This window comes from Ranitomeya imitator, chromosome 4 (assembly GCF_032444005.1).
Source record: "Ranitomeya imitator isolate aRanImi1 chromosome 4, aRanImi1.pri, whole genome shotgun sequence".
NCBI classification, from domain to species: Eukaryota; Metazoa; Chordata; class Amphibia; order Anura; family Dendrobatidae; genus Ranitomeya; species Ranitomeya imitator.
The window spans coordinates 557,115,809-557,134,255 of record NC_091285.1 but is presented as its reverse complement, the minus strand read 5'-3'; positions in this window follow the sequence as shown (position 1 = coordinate 557,134,255).

The window sequence follows — 18,447 nt, the reverse complement described above, 5'->3', positions numbered from 1 at the left end:
ATAATGTAGGTATGGATTTTTTTTTAAATAAGTCTTCTTCTATCATCTTTTCTTGACTTCTTACCTCTGTTGCCTAAATTACTCTTGAAACATAACTTTTTTCTACTGTGGAAAACATTGTTCTAGGTGTTACCAATATTATATGAGTCCATAAAGAATTTGAAAAGGATTGTGCAACAAATATGCCTAGATTATTTATTGCCCCTGTAAGGCAAAGTTAGCTTTATGTATGTCTTCAAAAATTCAAGGACAGGTGAAGATTACTGTAGCAGTTGCCATATTTGAGTGAAGTAAATATATGGCCTTTACTGCTTTCAGCTGTTCGAACAAAGCCCATACAAATGAAGGTAAAATTAATCCAGCTATAGTACTTACATGTAAAAGGCTTTTTATTGTCCCATATGGATGCATGTTAGGTTAGAACCTGTGGCTCAATCTGGGAAACTATAGTTTCTCACAGTACGACGTGACACAACATAGATCCGTTCTGCAGGTCAGCACTCCTAGCCAAGCAACACTCATCTTCCAGCTCCTTGAATGAATTGAAATGAAACATGCATAAAGTTAAGGGCTCAGTTAATATTGATTTTGCTTGCCGAGTCACATGCTACACATCTTAGCCTGCCCCAAAGCTGTTGCAAGCAGACCATTTCTTAAATAATTCGTGGTCACACATGGCAAATGGCTGTCTGGGATGAGCAGTGATTGAAAGATGAGAAGACCCATATGAGGTTTGTATTTGTACTTGGAAGAACCAGATGGCCCGAAATACATTGTACCAATATAAAAATTAAAATGATTTCACTGCCAGACGTGCCCATATAATTGTTAACAGTTAATGTCTATAAAGTATGGAAACTACTTAAAAAATACCTTCTGCTAGTAATTGCTTATGCATACTAAGTTGGTTACACTAGTTACAGCAAATATGTTTTCATTGACAACTTATTCTATTCTAATCCTTTTGATGGTTGTACCATTTAGCTAAATATCCAACTTATTCACTTTACATCAAAGGCAGTATCTTAGTCTATCAAATGTTGGCTAGACAAGGAAAATGGTGTGCACTCAGGTAAGGGACAAGGAGGTGCTGGTAAACTGACCGTGAGGTCAAGTCAATCATTCCAAAAAGATTACCGCACACTCAAGACTGGTAAGATGCAAGAGGTGTATGCCAATTTTATTGAAGAAAACAAAACAAAAAAGAAGTGGTTGCCACATTCATATTCATTTGAAATAGACAAAAACCTGACGTTTCGACCCTCCCGGGTCTTACTCATGGGGTTACTGAAAGGCAAAGAAACTGTATAAGACAATGTTTTACATAGGGCAACATTATAGAAAGAAAAAAAAAAGGGGGAGGGGGGAGAAAATTACAAGAGGAGAACAAAACAAGAAAACAAAACAGTGCATGCAATAATAAAACACCAATAAGAGAACGAGAAGAACTATTATGTACAAAGCAACCTAGAAGGCGAGGTAGTATGGTCAGGAACAACAAAAGGTTCTAGTAACAGGGTATAATAATAAACAAGGTATAATAATAAAGAAGCATGGTAATGAACTGCACAGTGTATTACCTCAAGTCCTTACATAGATGCATAATAGTGGCAGTGGTAGGGTGTGTACCACCGATCCCTTGTTAAGGCACAACCTGTCATAGTGGCAAGATGACATAATAATTAAATAGGAATGAAGAGTAAGGAATGTCGATAGAGCCTAACGGAGGAGGGTGGGATCCAGACACGTGTATCCAGTGTGGCATATATTAGAGAGTAGTGTCAGGTTTTAGAGATAGGAGAGGAATAATAATGCTATGGGGGCCCAAAAGGGCAGATAGGAGATAATGGAGTTAGTCCAGCCATAGAACTGATAGGTGTAGGGTACTGGGATAAAGTACCATAAAGGGGAACCACAAGAGCATTTGAAACTAGCAACACACGGGACAGAGTAAACTTATGCTGTACCTTATAATAATGCCAGTCTGGGCAGAAGTGTCCCGGGAGCACAGAATCTGGGTGGTGAGGGCCGTTAGTGTTGTGAATTCTGTGGCTGAGTTCACTTCTGTGGTCACAAGTGGTATTGCAGTCTCTGGGCTTCCTCCCTCAGGTGTTTTGGTGAGCTCGTTGGCTGCCTTGCTATTTAGCTCCACCTGAGTCTGTCTTCCTTGCTCCTTGTCAATGTTCCAGTGTTGGATCTGAGCTACTGCATCTTTCCTTGGGCCTGCTGCTCTGCTAGATAAGTGCTTCTAGTTTGTTTTCTGTTTTTTCTGTCCAGCTTGCTATTAACTTTTGCTGGAAGCTCTGAGAAGCAAAGGGGTGCACCGCCGTGCTGTTAGTTCGGCACGGTGGGTCTTTTTGCCCCTTTGCGTGGTTTTCGTTTTAGGGTTTTTTGTAGACTGCATAGTTCTCTTTGCTATCCTCGCTCTGTCTAGAATATCGGGCCTCACTTTGCTGAATCTATTTCATTCCTACGTTTGTCTTTTCATCTTGCTAACAGTCATTATATGTGGGGGGCTGCCTATTCCTTTGGGGTATTTCTCTGAGGTAAGTCAGGCTTGTATTTCTATCTTCAGGCTAGTCAGCTCCTCAGGCAGTGCCGAGTTGCATAGGTAGTTGTTAGGCGCAATCCACTGCTGCTTATAGTTGTGTGAGGATAGTTTAGGTACTGCAGTCTACAGAGATTCCACGTCTCAGAGCTTGTCCTATTGTTTTTGGTTATTGCCAGATCTCTGTATGTGCGCTGATTACTGCACGCTGTGTTGCCTGATTGCCAGCCATAACAGTACAAGGAGCCCCACCAATGATTCCCAATAGAGGGAAAAAAGAAATCCTGACATCATTTTTTTTTCTTAGCTCTGTCTTCAGTCTTTTTTTTCCCCTAGACATTAGAGTGCTTCAGGACACAGCTGTGGACATGGATATTCAGGCTCTGTGCTCCTCAATGGATAATCTCGTTGTAAATGTACAAAAGATTCAAGATACTATTGATCAGAAATCGATGCTAGAACCAAGAATTCCGATTCCTGATTTGTTTTTTGGTGACAGAACTAAGTTCCTGAGCTTCAGAAATAATTGTAAGCTATTTTTGGCCTTGAAACCTCATTCTTCTGGTAATCCTATTCAACAGGTTTTGATTATTATTTCTTTTTTGCGCGGCGACCCACAGGACTGGGCGTTTTCTCTTGCGCCAGGAGACCCTGCATTGAGTAGTGTCGATGCGTTTTTCCTGGCGCTCGGATTGCTTTACGATGAGCCTAATTCAGTGGATCAGGCTGAGAAAAATCTGCTGGCTTTATGCCAGGGTCAGGATGATATAGAAGTATATTGTCAGAAATTTAGAAAGTGGTCAGTACTCACTCTGTGGAATGAATCTGCACTAGTGGCTTTGTTCAGAAAGGGTCTCTCTGAAGCTCTTAAGGATGTAATGGTGGGATTTCCTATGCCTGCTGGTTTGAATGAGTCCATGTCCTTGGCCATTCAGATCGGTCGTCGCTTGCGCGAGCGTAAATCTGTGCACCATCTGGCGGTATTGTCTGAGAGTAAACCTGAGCCTATGCAGTGCGACAGGACTATGACTAAAGTAGAACGGCAAGAACACAGACGTCTGAACAGACTGTGTTTCTATTGTGGTGATTCTACTCATGCTATTTCTAATTGTCCTAAACGCACTAGGCGGTTCGATAGCTCTGCCGTTATTGGTACTGTACAGTCCAAATTCCTTTTGTCCATTACCTTAATGTGCTCTTTGTCATCGTATTCTGTCATGGCGTTTGTGGATTCAGGCGCTGCCCTGAATCTGATGGATTTGGATTATGCTAAACGTTGTGGATTTTTCTTGGAGCCTTTGCGGTGTCCTATTCCGTTGAGAGGAATTGATGCTACACCTTTGGCCAAGAATAAGCCTCAGTACTGGGCCCAGCTGACCATGTGCATGGCTCCTGCACATCAGGAAGTTATTCGCTTTCTGGTACTGCATAATTTGCATGATGTGAAGACACAAAATAGAATAGTAAAACCAAAAACACTCAGTTTGAAAAAATGTTGCAGTAATCCGCAAGTGCTAGTAAAAGATGTAAAAAACAGGGTATTTGGTTGATACGTTTTTTGCAAAAAATGTATACTAAGCTGCTCTACCAATCTTCACGGTATACCCTTATCAGAGCAGTCCTAACTAATGTATGCAATCCCTATCTGATGTATTTAAAAACCTGATCATCTGTATATAACCTGTGTGAACAGGGTTCAGAGAGGAAAAAATCCATTTGTGCATACAGGGTAGAACAGCCTTTGTGCAGATAGCCCAAGAGGAGTGGTGGAACTCCCCAGTCTTGTAGACACAAGAGAACAATTATGGAAACAGGAACACATGGGCTACTTGCACAGTGAACAAGTCTGTATGATCATGTTCACACACCACCAAGAAACCTGAAGACACAAAATAGAATAGTAAAACCAAAAACACTCAGTTTGAAAAAATGTTGCAGTAATCCGCAAGTGCTAGTAAAAGATGTAAAAAACAGGGTATTTGGTTGATACGTTTTTTGCAAAAAATGTATACTAAGCTGCTCTACCAATCTTCACGGTATACCCTTATCAGAGCAGTCCTAACTAATGTATGCAATCCCTATCTGATGTATTTAAAAACCTGATCATCTGTATATAACCTGTGTGAACAGGGTTCAGAGAGGAAAAAATCCATTTGTGCATACAGGGTAGAACAGCCTTTGTGCAGATAGCCCAAGAGGAGTGGTGGAACTCCCCAGTCTTGTAGACACAAGAGAACAATTATGGAAACAGGAACACATGGGCTACTTGCACAGTGAACAAGTCTGTATGATCATGTTCACACACCACCAAGAAACCTGAAGACACAAAATAGAATAGTAAAACCAAAAACACTCAGTTTGAAAAAATGTTGCAGTAATCCGCAAGTGCTAGTAAAAGATGTAAAAAACAGGGTATTTGGTTGATACGTTTTTTGCAAAAAATGTATACTAAGCTGCTCTACCAATCTTCACGGTATACCCTTATCAGAGCAGTCCTAACTAATGTATGCAATCCCTATCTGATGTATTTAAAAACCTGATCATCTGTATATAACCTGTGTGAACAGGGTTCAGAGAGGAAAAAATCCATTTGTGCATACAGGGTAGAACAGCCTTTGTGCAGATAGCCCAAGAGGAGTGGTGGAACTCCCCAGTCTTGTAGACACAAGAGAACAATTATGGAAACAGGAACACATGGGCTACTTGCACAGTGAACAAGTCTGTATGATCATGTTCACACACCACCAAGAAACCTGAAGACACAAAATAGAATAGTAAAACCAAAAACACTCAGTTTGAAAAAATGTTGCAGTAATCCGCAAGTGCTAGTAAAAGATGTAAAAAACAGGGTATTTGGTTGATACGTTTTTTGCAAAAAATGTATACTAAGCTGCTCTACCAATCTTCACGGTATACCCTTATCAGAGCAGTCCTAACTAATGTATGCAATCCCTATCTGATGTATTTAAAAACCTGATCATCTGTATATAACCTGTGTGAACAGGGTTCAGAGAGGAAAAAATCCATTTGTGCATACAGGGTAGAACAGCCTTTGTGCAGATAGCCCAAGAGGAGTGGTGGAACTCCCCAGTCTTGTAGACACAAGAGAACAATTATGGAAACAGGAACACATGGGCTACTTGCACAGTGAACAAGTCTGTATGATCATGTTCACACACCACCAAGAAACCTGAAGACACAAAATAGAATAGTAAAACCAAAAACACTCAGTTTGAAAAAATGTTGCAGTAATCCGCAAGTGCTAGTAAAAGATGTAAAAAACAGGGTATTTGGTTGATACGTTTTTTGCAAAAAATGTATACTAAGCTGCTCTACCAATCTTCACGGTATACCCTTATCAGAGCAGTCCTAACTAATGTATGCAATCCCTATCTGATGTATTTAAAAACCTGATCATCTGTATATAACCTGTGTGAACAGGGTTCAGAGAGGAAAAAATCCATTTGTGCATACAGGGTAGAACAGCCTTTGTGCAGATAGCCCAAGAGGAGTGGTGGAACTCCCCAGTCTTGTAGACACAAGAGAACAATTATGGAAACAGGAACACATGGGCTACTTGCACAGTGAACAAGTCTGTATGATCATGTTCACACACCACCAAGAAACCTGAAGACACAAAATAGAATAGTAAAACCAAAAACACTCAGTTTGAAAAAATGTTGCAGTAATCCGCAAGTGCTAGTAAAAGATGTAAAAAACAGGGTATTTGGTTGATACGTTTTTTGCAAAAAATGTATACTAAGCTGCTCTACCAATCTTCACGGTATACCCTTATCAGAGCAGTCCTAACTAATGTATGCAATCCCTATCTGATGTATTTAAAAACCTGATCATCTGTATATAACCTGTGTGAACAGGGTTCAGAGAGGAAAAAATCCATTTGTGCATACAGGGTAGAACAGCCTTTGTGCAGATAGCCCAAGAGGAGTGGTGGAACTCCCCAGTCTTGTAGACACAAGAGAACAATTATGGAAACAGGAACACATGGGCTACTTGCACAGTGAACAAGTCTGTATGATCATGTTCACACACCACCAAGAAACCTGAAGACACAAAATAGAATAGTAAAACCAAAAACACTCAGTTTGAAAAAATGTTGCAGTAATCCGCAAGTGCTAGTAAAAGATGTAAAAAACAGGGTATTTGGTTGATACGTTTTTTGCAAAAAATGTATACTAAGCTGCTCTACCAATCTTCACGGTATACCCTTATCAGAGCAGTCCTAACTAATGTATGCAATCCCTATCTGATGTATTTAAAAACCTGATCATCTGTATATAACCTGTGTGAACAGGGTTCAGAGAGGAAAAAATCCATTTGTGCATACAGGGTAGAACAGCCTTTGTGCAGATAGCCCAAGAGGAGTGGTGGAACTCCCCAGTCTTGTAGACACAAGAGAACAATTATGGAAACAGGAACACATGGGCTACTTGCACAGTGAACAAGTCTGTATGATCATGTTCACACACCACCAAGAAACCTGAAGACACAAAATAGAATAGTAAAACCAAAAACACTCAGTTTGAAAAAATGTTGCAGTAATCCGCAAGTGCTAGTAAAAGATGTAAAAAACAGGGTATTTGGTTGATACGTTTTTTGCAAAAAATGTATACTAAGCTGCTCTACCAATCTTCACGGTATACCCTTATCAGAGCAGTCCTAACTAATGTATGCAATCCCTATCTGATGTATTTAAAAACCTGATCATCTGTATATAACCTGTGTGAACAGGGTTCAGAGAGGAAAAAATCCATTTGTGCATACAGGGTAGAACAGCCTTTGTGCAGATAGCCCAAGAGGAGTGGTGGAACTCCCCAGTCTTGTAGACACAAGAGAACAATTATGGAAACAGGAACACATGGGCTACTTGCACAGTGAACAAGTCTGTATGATCATGTTCACACACCACCAAGAAACCTGAAGACACAAAATAGAATAGTAAAACCAAAAACACTCAGTTTGAAAAAATGTTGCAGTAATCCGCAAGTGCTAGTAAAAGATGTAAAAAACAGGGTATTTGGTTGATACGTTTTTTGCAAAAAATGTATACTAAGCTGCTCTACCAATCTTCACGGTATACCCTTATCAGAGCAGTCCTAACTAATGTATGCAATCCCTATCTGATGTATTTAAAAACCTGATCATCTGTATATAACCTGTGTGAACAGGGTTCAGAGAGGAAAAAATACATTTGTGCATACAGGGTAGAACAGCCTTTGTGCAGATAGCCCAAGAGGAGTGGTGGAACTCCCCAGTCTTGTAGACACAAGAGAACAATTATGGAAACAGGAACACATGGGCTACTTGCACAGTGAACAAGTCTGTATGATCATGTTCACACACCACCAAGAAACCTGAAGACACAAAATAGAATAGTAAAACCAAAAACACTCAGTTTGAAAAAATGTTGCAGTAATCCGCAAGTGCTAGTAAAAGATGTAAAAAACAGGGTATTTGGTTGATACGTTTTTTGCAAAAAATGTATACTAAGCTGCTCTACCAATCTTCACGGTATACCCTTATCAGAGCAGTCCTAACTAATGTATGCAATCCCTATCTGATGTATTTAAAAACCTGATCATCTGTATATAACCTGTGTGAACAGGGTTCAGAGAGGAAAAAATCCATTTGTGCATACAGGGTAGAACAGCCTTTGTGCAGATAGCCCAAGAGGAGTGGTGGAACTCCCCAGTCTTGTAGACACAAGAGAACAATTATGGAAACAGGAACACATGGGCTACTTGCACAGTGAACAAGTCTGTATGATCATGTTCACACACCACCAAGAAACCTGAAGACACAAAATAGAATAGTAAAACCAAAAACACTCAGTTTGAAAAAATGTTGCAGTAATCCGCAAGTGCTAGTAAAAGATGTAAAAAACAGGGTATTTGGTTGATACGTTTTTTGCAAAAAATGTATACTAAGCTGCTCTACCAATCTTCACGGTATACCCTTATCAGAGCAGTCCTAACTAATGTATGCAATCCCTATCTGATGTATTTAAAAACCTGATCATCTGTATATAACCTGTGTGAACAGGGTTCAGAGAGGAAAAAATCCATTTGTGCATACAGGGTAGAACAGCCTTTGTGCAGATAGCCCAAGAGGAGTGGTGGAACTCCCCAGTCTTGTAGACACAAGAGAACAATTATGGAAACAGGAACACATGGGCTACTTGCACAGTGAACAAGTCTGTATGATCATGTTCACACACCACCAAGAAACCTGAAGACACAAAATAGAATAGTAAAACCAAAAACACTCAGTTTGAAAAAATGTTGCAGTAATCCGCAAGTGCTAGTAAAAGATGTAAAAAACAGGGTATTTGGTTGATACGTTTTTTGCAAATACCCTGTTTTTTACATCTTTTACTAGCACTTGCGGATTACTGCAACATTTTTTCAAACTGAGTGTTTTTGGTTTTACTATTCTATTTTGTGTCTTCAGGTTTCTTGGTGGTGTGTGAACATGATCATACAGACTTGTTCACTGTGCAAGTAGCCCATGTGTTCCTGTTTCCATAATTGTTCTCTTGTGTCTACAAGACTGGGGAGTTCCACCACTCCTCTTGGGCTATCTGCACAAAGGCTGTTCTACCCTGTATGCACAAATGGATTTTTTCCTCTCTGAACCCTGTTCACACAGGTTATATACAGATGATCAGGTTTTTAAATACATCAGATAGGGATTGCATACATTAGTTAGGACTGCTCTGATAAGGGTATACCGTGAAGATTGGTAGAGCAGCTTAGTATACATTTTTTGCAAAAAACGTATCAACCAAATACCCTGTTTTTTACATCTTTTACTAGCACTTGCGGATTACTGCAACATTTTTTCAAACTGAGTGTTTTTGGTTTTACTATTCTATTTTGTGTCTTCAGGTTTCTTGGTGGTGTGTGAACATGATCATACAGACTTGTTCACTGTGCAAGTAGCCCATGTGTTCCTGTTTCCATAATTTGCATGATGTGGTCGTGTTGGGGTTGCCATGGCTACAAACCCATAATCCAGTATTGGATTGGAACTCTATGTCGGTAACCAGCTGGGGTTGTCAGGGAGTACATGGTGATGTTCCATTTTTGTCTATTTCGTCATCCATTCCTTCTGACATCCCAGAGTTCTTGTCGGACTTTCAGGATGTATTTGAAAAGTCCAAGTCTGATGCCCTACCTCCGCATAGGAATTGTGATTGTGCTATCGATTTGATTCCTGGTAGTAAATTCCCTAAGGGTCGTTTATTTAATTTGTCCGTACCTGAACACACTGCTATGCGCAGTTATGTGAAGGAGTCCCTGGAGAAGGGACATATTCGCCCATCGTCGTCACCATTGGGAGCAGGGTTCTTTTTTGTAGCCAAGAAGGATGGTTCGCTAAGACCGTGTATTGATTACCGCCTTCTTAATAAGATCACTGTTAAGTTTCAGTATCCCTTGCCATTGATTTCTGACTTGTTTGCTCGGATTAAGGGGGCTAGTTGGTTCACCAAGATAGATCTTCGTGGTGCGTATAATCTGGTGAGAATCAGGCAAGGAGATGAATGGAAAACGGCATTTAATACGCCCGAGGGTCATTTTGAGTATCTGGTGATGCCGTTTGGACTTGCCAATGCTCCATCTGTTTTTCAGTCTTTTATGCATGACATTTTCCGTGAGTATCTGGATAAATTCTTGATTGTTTACTTGGATGACATTTTGATCTTCTCTGATGATTGGGAGTCTCATGTGAAGCAAGTCAGAATGGTTTTCCAGGTACTGCGTGCTAATTCCTTGTTCGTGAAGGGATCAAAGTGTCTCTTCGGTGTGCAGAAAGTTTCATTTTTGGGGTTCATCTTTTCCCCTTCTACTATCGAGATGGATCCGGTTAAGGTTCAGGCCATCCAGGATTGGACTCAGCCGACATCTCTAAAAAGTCTGCAGAAATTCCTGGGCTTTGCTAATTTTTATCGTCGCTTCATCTGTAATTTTTCTAGCATTGCCAGACCATTGACCGATTTGACCAAGAAGGGTGCTGATTTGGTTAATTGGTCTTCTGCTGCCGTGGAAGCTTTTCAGGAGTTGAAGCGTCGTTTCTGCTGTGCCCCTGTGTTGTGTCAACCTGATGTTTCTCTTCCGTTCCAGGTCGAGGTTGATGCTTCTGAGATTGGTGCAGGGGCGGTTTTGTCACAGAGAGGTTCTGGTTGCTCAGTGTTCAAACCATGTGCTTTCTTTTCCAGGAAATTTTCTGCTGCTGAGCGTAATTATGATGTGGGCAACCGAGAGTTGCTGGCCATGAAGTGGGCATTCGAGGAGTGGCGTCATTGGCTTGAGGGTGCTAAGCATCGCGTGGTGGTTTTGACTGATCATGAGAATCTTACTTATCTTGAGCCTGCCAAGCGCTTGAATCCTAGACAGGCCCGTTGGTCGTTATTTTTTGCTCGTTTTGATTTTGTGGTTTCATACCTTCCGGGCTCTAAAAATGTGAAGGCGGATGCTCTGTCTAGGAGTTTTGTGCCCGACTCTCCGGGGTTATCTGAGCCGGCGAGTATCCTCAAGGAAGGAGTCATTGTGTCTGCCATCTCCCCTGATTTGCGGAGAGTGTTGCAGAAATTTCAGGCTAATAAACCTGATCGTTGTCCGGCCGAGAAACTGTTCGTCCCTGATAGGTGGACTAGTAAAGTTATCTCTGAACTTCATTGTTCGGTGCTGGCCGGTCATCCAGGAATCTTTGGTACCAGGGAGTTGGTTGCTAGATCCTTCTGGTGGCCATCTCTGTCACGGGATGTGCGTGCTTTTGTGCAGTCCTGTGGAATTTGTGCTAGGGCTAAGCCCTGCTGTTCACGTGCCAGTGGGTTGCTTTTGCTCTTGCCGGTCCCGAAGATGCCTTGGACACATATTTCGATGGATTTCATTTCTGACCTTCCCGTTTCTCAAAAAATGTCGGTCATTTGGGTGGTCTGTGATCGCTTTTCTAAAATGGTCCATCTGGTGCCCTTGGTTAGATTGCCTTCCTCCTCTGATTTGGTGCCTTTGTTCTTCCAGCATGTGGTTCGTTTACATGGCATTCCTGAGAATATTGTTTCTGACAGAGGTTCCCAGTTTGTCTCGAGGTTCTGGCGAGCCTTTTGTGGTAGGATGGGCATTGACCTATCTTTCTCCTCGGCCTTCCATCCTCAGACTAATGGCCAGACCGAACGAACCAATCAGACCTTGGAAACATATCTGAGATGTTTTGTTTCCGCTGACCAGGATGATTGGGTGTCATTTTTGCCGTTGGCTGAGTTCGCCCTTAATAATCGGGCCAGCTCGGCTACCTTGGTCTCTCCATTTTTCTGCAATTCTGGGTTCCATCCTCGTTTCTCTTCAGGACAGGTTGAGTCTTCGGACTGTCCTGGTGTGGATTCTGTGGTGGACAGGTTGCAGCAGATCTGGACTCAGGTGGTGGACAATTTGACCTTGTCCCAGGAGAAGGCTCAGCTTTTCGCTAATCGCAGACGCCGTGTGGGACCCCGACTTCGTGTTGGGGATCTGGTTTGGTTATCTTCTCGTCATATTCCTATGAAGGTTTCCTCTCCTAAATTTAAACCTCGTTTTATTGGTCCGTATAGGATTTCTGAGATTCTCAATCCGGTGTCTTTTCGTCTGACCCTCCCAGACTCCTTTTCCATACATAATGTATTCCATAGGTCGTTGTTGAGGAGATACGTGGCACCTATGGTTCCATCTGTGGAGCCTCCTGCCCCTGTTTTGGTGGAGGGGGAATTGGAGTATATTGTGGAGAAGATTTTGGATTCTCGTGTCTCTAGACGGAAACTCCAGTATCTGGTCAAATGGAAGGGTTATGCTCAGGAAGATAATTCCTGGGTTTTTGCCTCTGATGTCCATGCCCCAGATCTTGTTCGTGCCTTTCATGTGGCTCATCCTGGTCGGCCTGGGGGTTCTGGTGAGGGTTCGGTGACCCCTCCTCAAGGGGGGGTACTGTTGTGAATTCTGTGGCTGAATTCACTTCTGTGGTCACAAGTGGTATTGCAGTCTCTGGGCTTCCTCCCTCAGGTGTTTTGGTGAGCTCGTTGGCTGCCTTGCTATTTAGCTCCACCTGAGTCTGTCTTCCTTGCTCCTTGTCAATGTTCCAGTGTTGGATCTGAGCTACTGCATCTTTCCTTGGGCCTGCTGCTCTGCTAGATAAGTGCTTCTAGTTTGTTTTCTGTTTTTTCTGTCCAGCTTGCTATTAACTTTTGCTGGAAGCTCTGAGAAGCAAAGGGGTGCACGCCGTGCTGTTAGTTCGGCACGGTGGGTCTTTTTGCCCCTTTGCGTGGTTTTCGTTTTAGGGTTTTTTGTAGACTGCATAGTTCTCTTTGCTATCCTCGCTCTGTCTAGAATATCGGGCCTCACTTTGCTGAATCTATTTCATTCCTACGTTTGTCTTTTCATCTTGCTAACAGTCATTATATGTGGGGGGCTGCCTATTCCTTTGGGGTATTTCTCTGAGGTAAGTCAGGCTTGTATTTCTATCTTCAGGCTAGTCAGCTCCTCAGGCAGTGCCGAGTTGCATAGGTAGTTGTTAGGCGCAATCCACTGCTGCTTATAGTTGTGTGAGGATAGTTTAGGTACTGCAGTCTACAGAGATTCCACGTCTCAGAGCTTGTCCTATTGTTTTTGGTTATTGCCAGTGTTATGGAGAGACTATATGGCATATGAAGATATACTGAAATCAAACTTATATGGACGCTTTGCTGAATATATATATATATTAGATTCATGTAGCTTTAAGGTTTTCTGATTCACTGTCACAAGACTAAATTCTGTTGATCACTCTGTACCAGGATGTACCAGGATACACCCAGTATCCAGATGGACTTTAAGAAAGGCTGTGTAAATCCCCTACCCTTATCTAGAGTAAAGTATCTGCACGAAGGTGAATCGATCGCCAATAAACCAAAGATAAGTAGAATACGTGCAGAGACAGATGTCAGCTTGACCCAAAGGCGCCATTAGGGCGATAATGGTACAGGAATAGATTAAAAGTAATAATCATTAGAATAATGATTATATAAGTAATAAAGATAATAACATAAGAACATGTAAAGATCAAAAGAGTTTTCTGATAAGTGTTAACTTGGAACAACCCAATGATGTAATGTGCTTTACTCCTATAAAAGGAGGCAATCTGCAAACCATTAAACCGGGCTAGAACCATTTGAGACACGATCCACTGTGTCCTGTGATTCTTTCCTCCGGCCGTAATACTTCACATCCAATTTGACCACAGACAATTAAGATGGGTCACACCCTAGTGTGACAGAATTCACAGCTGGCGCCCAACGTGGGGCTCAGGACGATACCCAGACGACCACAGCCGCACCACATCTCCCCCAGGACGAACATCATCGGTGGGAAGAGTCTGCAGCTCTGAACAAGGTAAGAAAATATCTCATCTTACCTGACCCCTGTATACGTCCTCCCCTGGGTTGAGATAGTTGGCTGTCGTCCCTGGACAAAAGACCACATTTGAAAGTCCTGAGTCTACGAACCTGGTCTGATATATATTTCCTTAATTGTCTGTATCTGTGTGTATTGTCCAGTCCGACTGAGGGTGTGTCTAGTGTCTACTCATAAGCCATCCCACACTACACATGGGCTGTTAGATCAGCTAAGTGCGGAGGGGGGAATGGTTATAGAACCAACACGCAATCGCCCTGGTTCCGGCCTTAGACGGTCGAAGAGCTATACTCATACAGGTGCCCACGTCCGGCCATTCGCCCCATAGTTCAAAACAGGGGTCTGGTGACGTGGCTGACACGGCATACACATATATGTGACAATTGATTCAAAGGATTGTGGCATTGCTATACCCCTCCGCAGTAAGATCAACTGTACTAACCGAAGTTGATCATTAACTAAATTACTGCCCATTGCAGCTGAAGTACCAAAGTTCAGCCCTAGTTGTCTTGGTTACAGAACCAGTGACGGGAAGGGAAACGCATTTAACTATTGCATTACTACTCACAGTAGTCTCATGTCTTGCCCTCACTGTGTACACACACTCATACTCGCTATCTCACAAGAGGGTTGGCGCATTATCAAAGTACTAGACACACCCGTCCGCAGATTCAACACTGGTTATACCACCTTTTCTGCCGAATTTCCTGAATTTAAAGTGTTTAGACTGAACATTCACGCTAAGATATCTGTTCCTAGTCCTGAAGGTACATTACTACACCACATTAGAGAACAGTGAGTTGTCAGAATAACCAGAGAACACAGGGATAGGAGTGGCAGATAACATAGAAGCAGTTGGAGACGCTGAGGTGATATCAGGCAGCAAGGAGAAGCCGGTCATAGTACACAGATAAGGACAGGCAGTGAGAATCCGGTAGCTACAAAAAGGAAATTAGTATTAGCTAAAGAGAATAACTGTGTGTGAAAGAGAATGATTGATATATGAGATTCCCTGTTTGACGTTTGCAAGACGTATGTATGATAAATAAGGATTTAAGCATAAAAATCCTGCTTGTATAAGGGAATCCAATTAGGTGTGGTCCTTGGCCGATTGGTGCCAGGACAAAACTGAGGGACACTAACAGTGAAACACATAGTCACATGTGTATGAGATAAGCTGAAACCAAATATTTGTCTAACTGATATTTGGGGAGGCAGCAAGTGAACAACTGTGCTGAATGCTTTGCAGATTGTTGTATGGGTTCTGTAGATAGTGTGTTTTTGTTTTTAGGAAATAGAGAGTAGCAGAATCCAGACAGCTAGGTTTTTCTTTTTCTTCTTTTTTTCACGCCAAGCGTATATGCGTTGGAAATAGAGCTCCTTTCTAGCACGCATACGTATATAGGTTCTGATGTTTCACCCATATGGAATATAGTGCCAAGTATTGTGAACAACCATTGAAGTACATTAATCTGCATTGTACTGAAGGGTTTGCTTTTGTTTTTCTGGGACTTTTTGTGTTTTCATGGTTGATAGAAATTAGGATTACTTGGAACATTGTAAAAGGCCAACCCCCAGCACAAATTTTATAGATGTCGTGCCCAGATTGCAAGGAGGGTCTGCTACTGGCCATTTCGCCAGAAGGATGGTGGATCGTAAAAGCGGTACATTTAGGCTATAACCAAGAGAATACTGGGTTTGGACCCCTGTCAGATAGATTCCCTGAGTTGAAGTGTTTCCGACTTAACGTTCACGGGACTATCCTGTGGGCCCCGGGAACCTTGTTGAATCACATAGAGGACAATAATCTCTGGTATCCCAGTGACATACCATTCAGGTGCCCCCTGAACAGAGGGAGACCAGAAGATTACGTCCAGATTGCAAAACACTTTGCTTACCTCTGTGGATTTCAAATGTAGAATGGTTTGCCTCTGACACATAGACAGATCAATAGAGGGCAATGTCATGTTGATTTAGAATATATAAGCATGTTGATAAGAAGGAACTACTGTATAGGTTGTATAGAATTGTTCACTGTAGACTGATAAGAGAAATTGTAGAAGGGAAAGGAAAGTTGTTTGAAAGCACTCGAAGAAGCAATAAAAGGTGTGCCAGATAAGACAGCCCAGTAAATGTACAAAGAATTGGCACTCTGCCAACTGTCCAAAATTCGTACATAGATTCTATGCCCCAAGTACGTGGTGCCCTATGAACAAAATTTTCTGCTTTTGATTAGTTGTTAAGTTGTTGAAGTCTTAAATTTTTGGCTTTGTGCCAGAGAAACTTTCTTTGAGTTTGAATCCATCTACTCTTCTGCACTAAGGAAGTGTATTCAAAAGGGGGGGAAAAATACTAGTAAAATACTGTGTTTTTGCTGTTTCTGTATATTGTATAGCCCTTATGGCTCAAGCCACTGCAGTTTTCTCATATGTCTCTCGTGTACCTCTCATTAATCCAGATGTTGAGCTTTTTGTAGATGGTGGAAGGAGCATCGGAAAGGATGGACGGTTCTATGCTGGATATAATGTGGTCACACAGCATGAGGTAATAGAAGCAGAACCACTCCCTTCTTACATCTCCCAAAAAGAAGTGGAGCTGACGGCACTCATTGAGGCGCTTAGAGGGGCAAAAGGGAAGCGCTGCAACATCAATGTGACATCAGAGTATCTTTTTGGAGTGACCCATAAGTTTGGCCCCATATGGCGGGCAAGAGGTTTTCTTACAGCAGCAGGCATTCCTGTCAAACACTGGTACCTCATTAAGCAGGTGATGGATGCACTACTGCTCCCGAAAGAGGTTGCCATAGTTGAGGTAAGGTCACACAGGAAGTTCTCTACCAACAAGGCACAAGGCACGAACAAGGAGGTCCAAGCAGCCACAGGAGCTGCCGGAAGATGGCGACATGAGACCCCTGAGGCACCTCTATGGACCATGGTAAGCACTAAGTATAACCAGTTGACCTTCAGTATCTTACAGGCTCTGACTCGGGGATCCACCGGGAAGGAGTCAAAGGTCTGGTCACGGAGTGGTACTTGGGACCATGCAGGTTTGTGGAAGGTGGGACAGCGGGCGTGTCTGCCAAGATATGTGTACTCTGTGACGACCCAAGGGGCTCACAACCCGATACACTGGTCTAAGAACATTTGTGCCACGGAAGAGGAAAGGGTCACTCACAATTTCATAATGCTCCCTTTTGGATTCTACTCAGGCATGTACCCCATTGCACAACAAAGGTAGTATAGGCAATGCACTACAGACACATGCCCAAGCCTCTCTACCCGTTTCAATGACTGTAGACTGCCATCATACAACTACCACCAGGTAGAAATGTATGTGCTCGTGTGTGTTGATCTCTTCCTAGGATAACCAGAAGCCTTCCAGATGCCAAGAAGCTACAACAACAGGGAGGTAATACGCAATGTTGTGTAACTGAGGTCATATAGGGAAAATGCCCCCTTCCCAGTCGAAAACCAGTCAGCAAAGACCACTGCCAAACTCCTCTTTGAGATAGTTTGCAGGTATGGGCTCCCAGAAACCATGGAAAGTGATCACTGCTAACCTCACAAAAGGGATATGGGACGCACTCGGGACAGAGTTAGCTCTACACACTCCATACCATCCGCAGAGCAGCGGCAAAGTTGAAAGGTTAAATGGGACATTGAAGTGAAAAATGCTGAAAGCAGCACAAGAGACAGGGAAACCATGGCACGAGAGTCCAGAGTCTTCCCTTTGCACTGTTCAGTGCCAGGCACACACCATCTGGTCCTACCAAACTTAGCCCATATGAGATCCTGTTTGGGAATGCCCCCAGGTTAGGATTGTACTTCCCACAGCAGTTGTCTATGCAGTATGACACTTTGACTAAGTTTGTGATTGAATTAGCTAAACACCTGACTAAAATACATTCTCGAGTATTTTCATCCATCCCAGATCCTTAGGACCTAGAAGGAACCCACCAGATCCAGCCCGGTGATTGGATCCTGACAAAGAGGTTCAACAGATGCACCCTCGAGCCCAGATACGACGGCCCGTACCAAGTCCTGTTGACCACTGCCACAGCTGTGAAGATAAAAGGAAAGCCCACATGGATCCACGCTTCCCACTGCAAGAAGGTGCCGGATCCAGATCCAGAGGCCAGTGGCGGCTGCCACCCTTCATCCATCTGATACTTATCCTTTACCTGACCCCAGCAGTAGCCAGTACCCAAGGGGCCATCTCCCTTGAAGAGGGGATAGTTACTTTTTGGTATAATGTCTCCACCCCCAGGGTTTCTTATCAATTTGACTATTGCCTCATAGTTGAATGCCCAGGTCCAATGGGACAGTTTCATATATGGCTAGGCACTCAGTTCATCTGTGTCACCGCAGCTGAAAGGGGGGAGGGGTCAAACTGTGAAGATTGGACACTTGTTGGGTGGCACACCGGAGAAGGAAATTGGGGATATCAACCAGCCCTAGC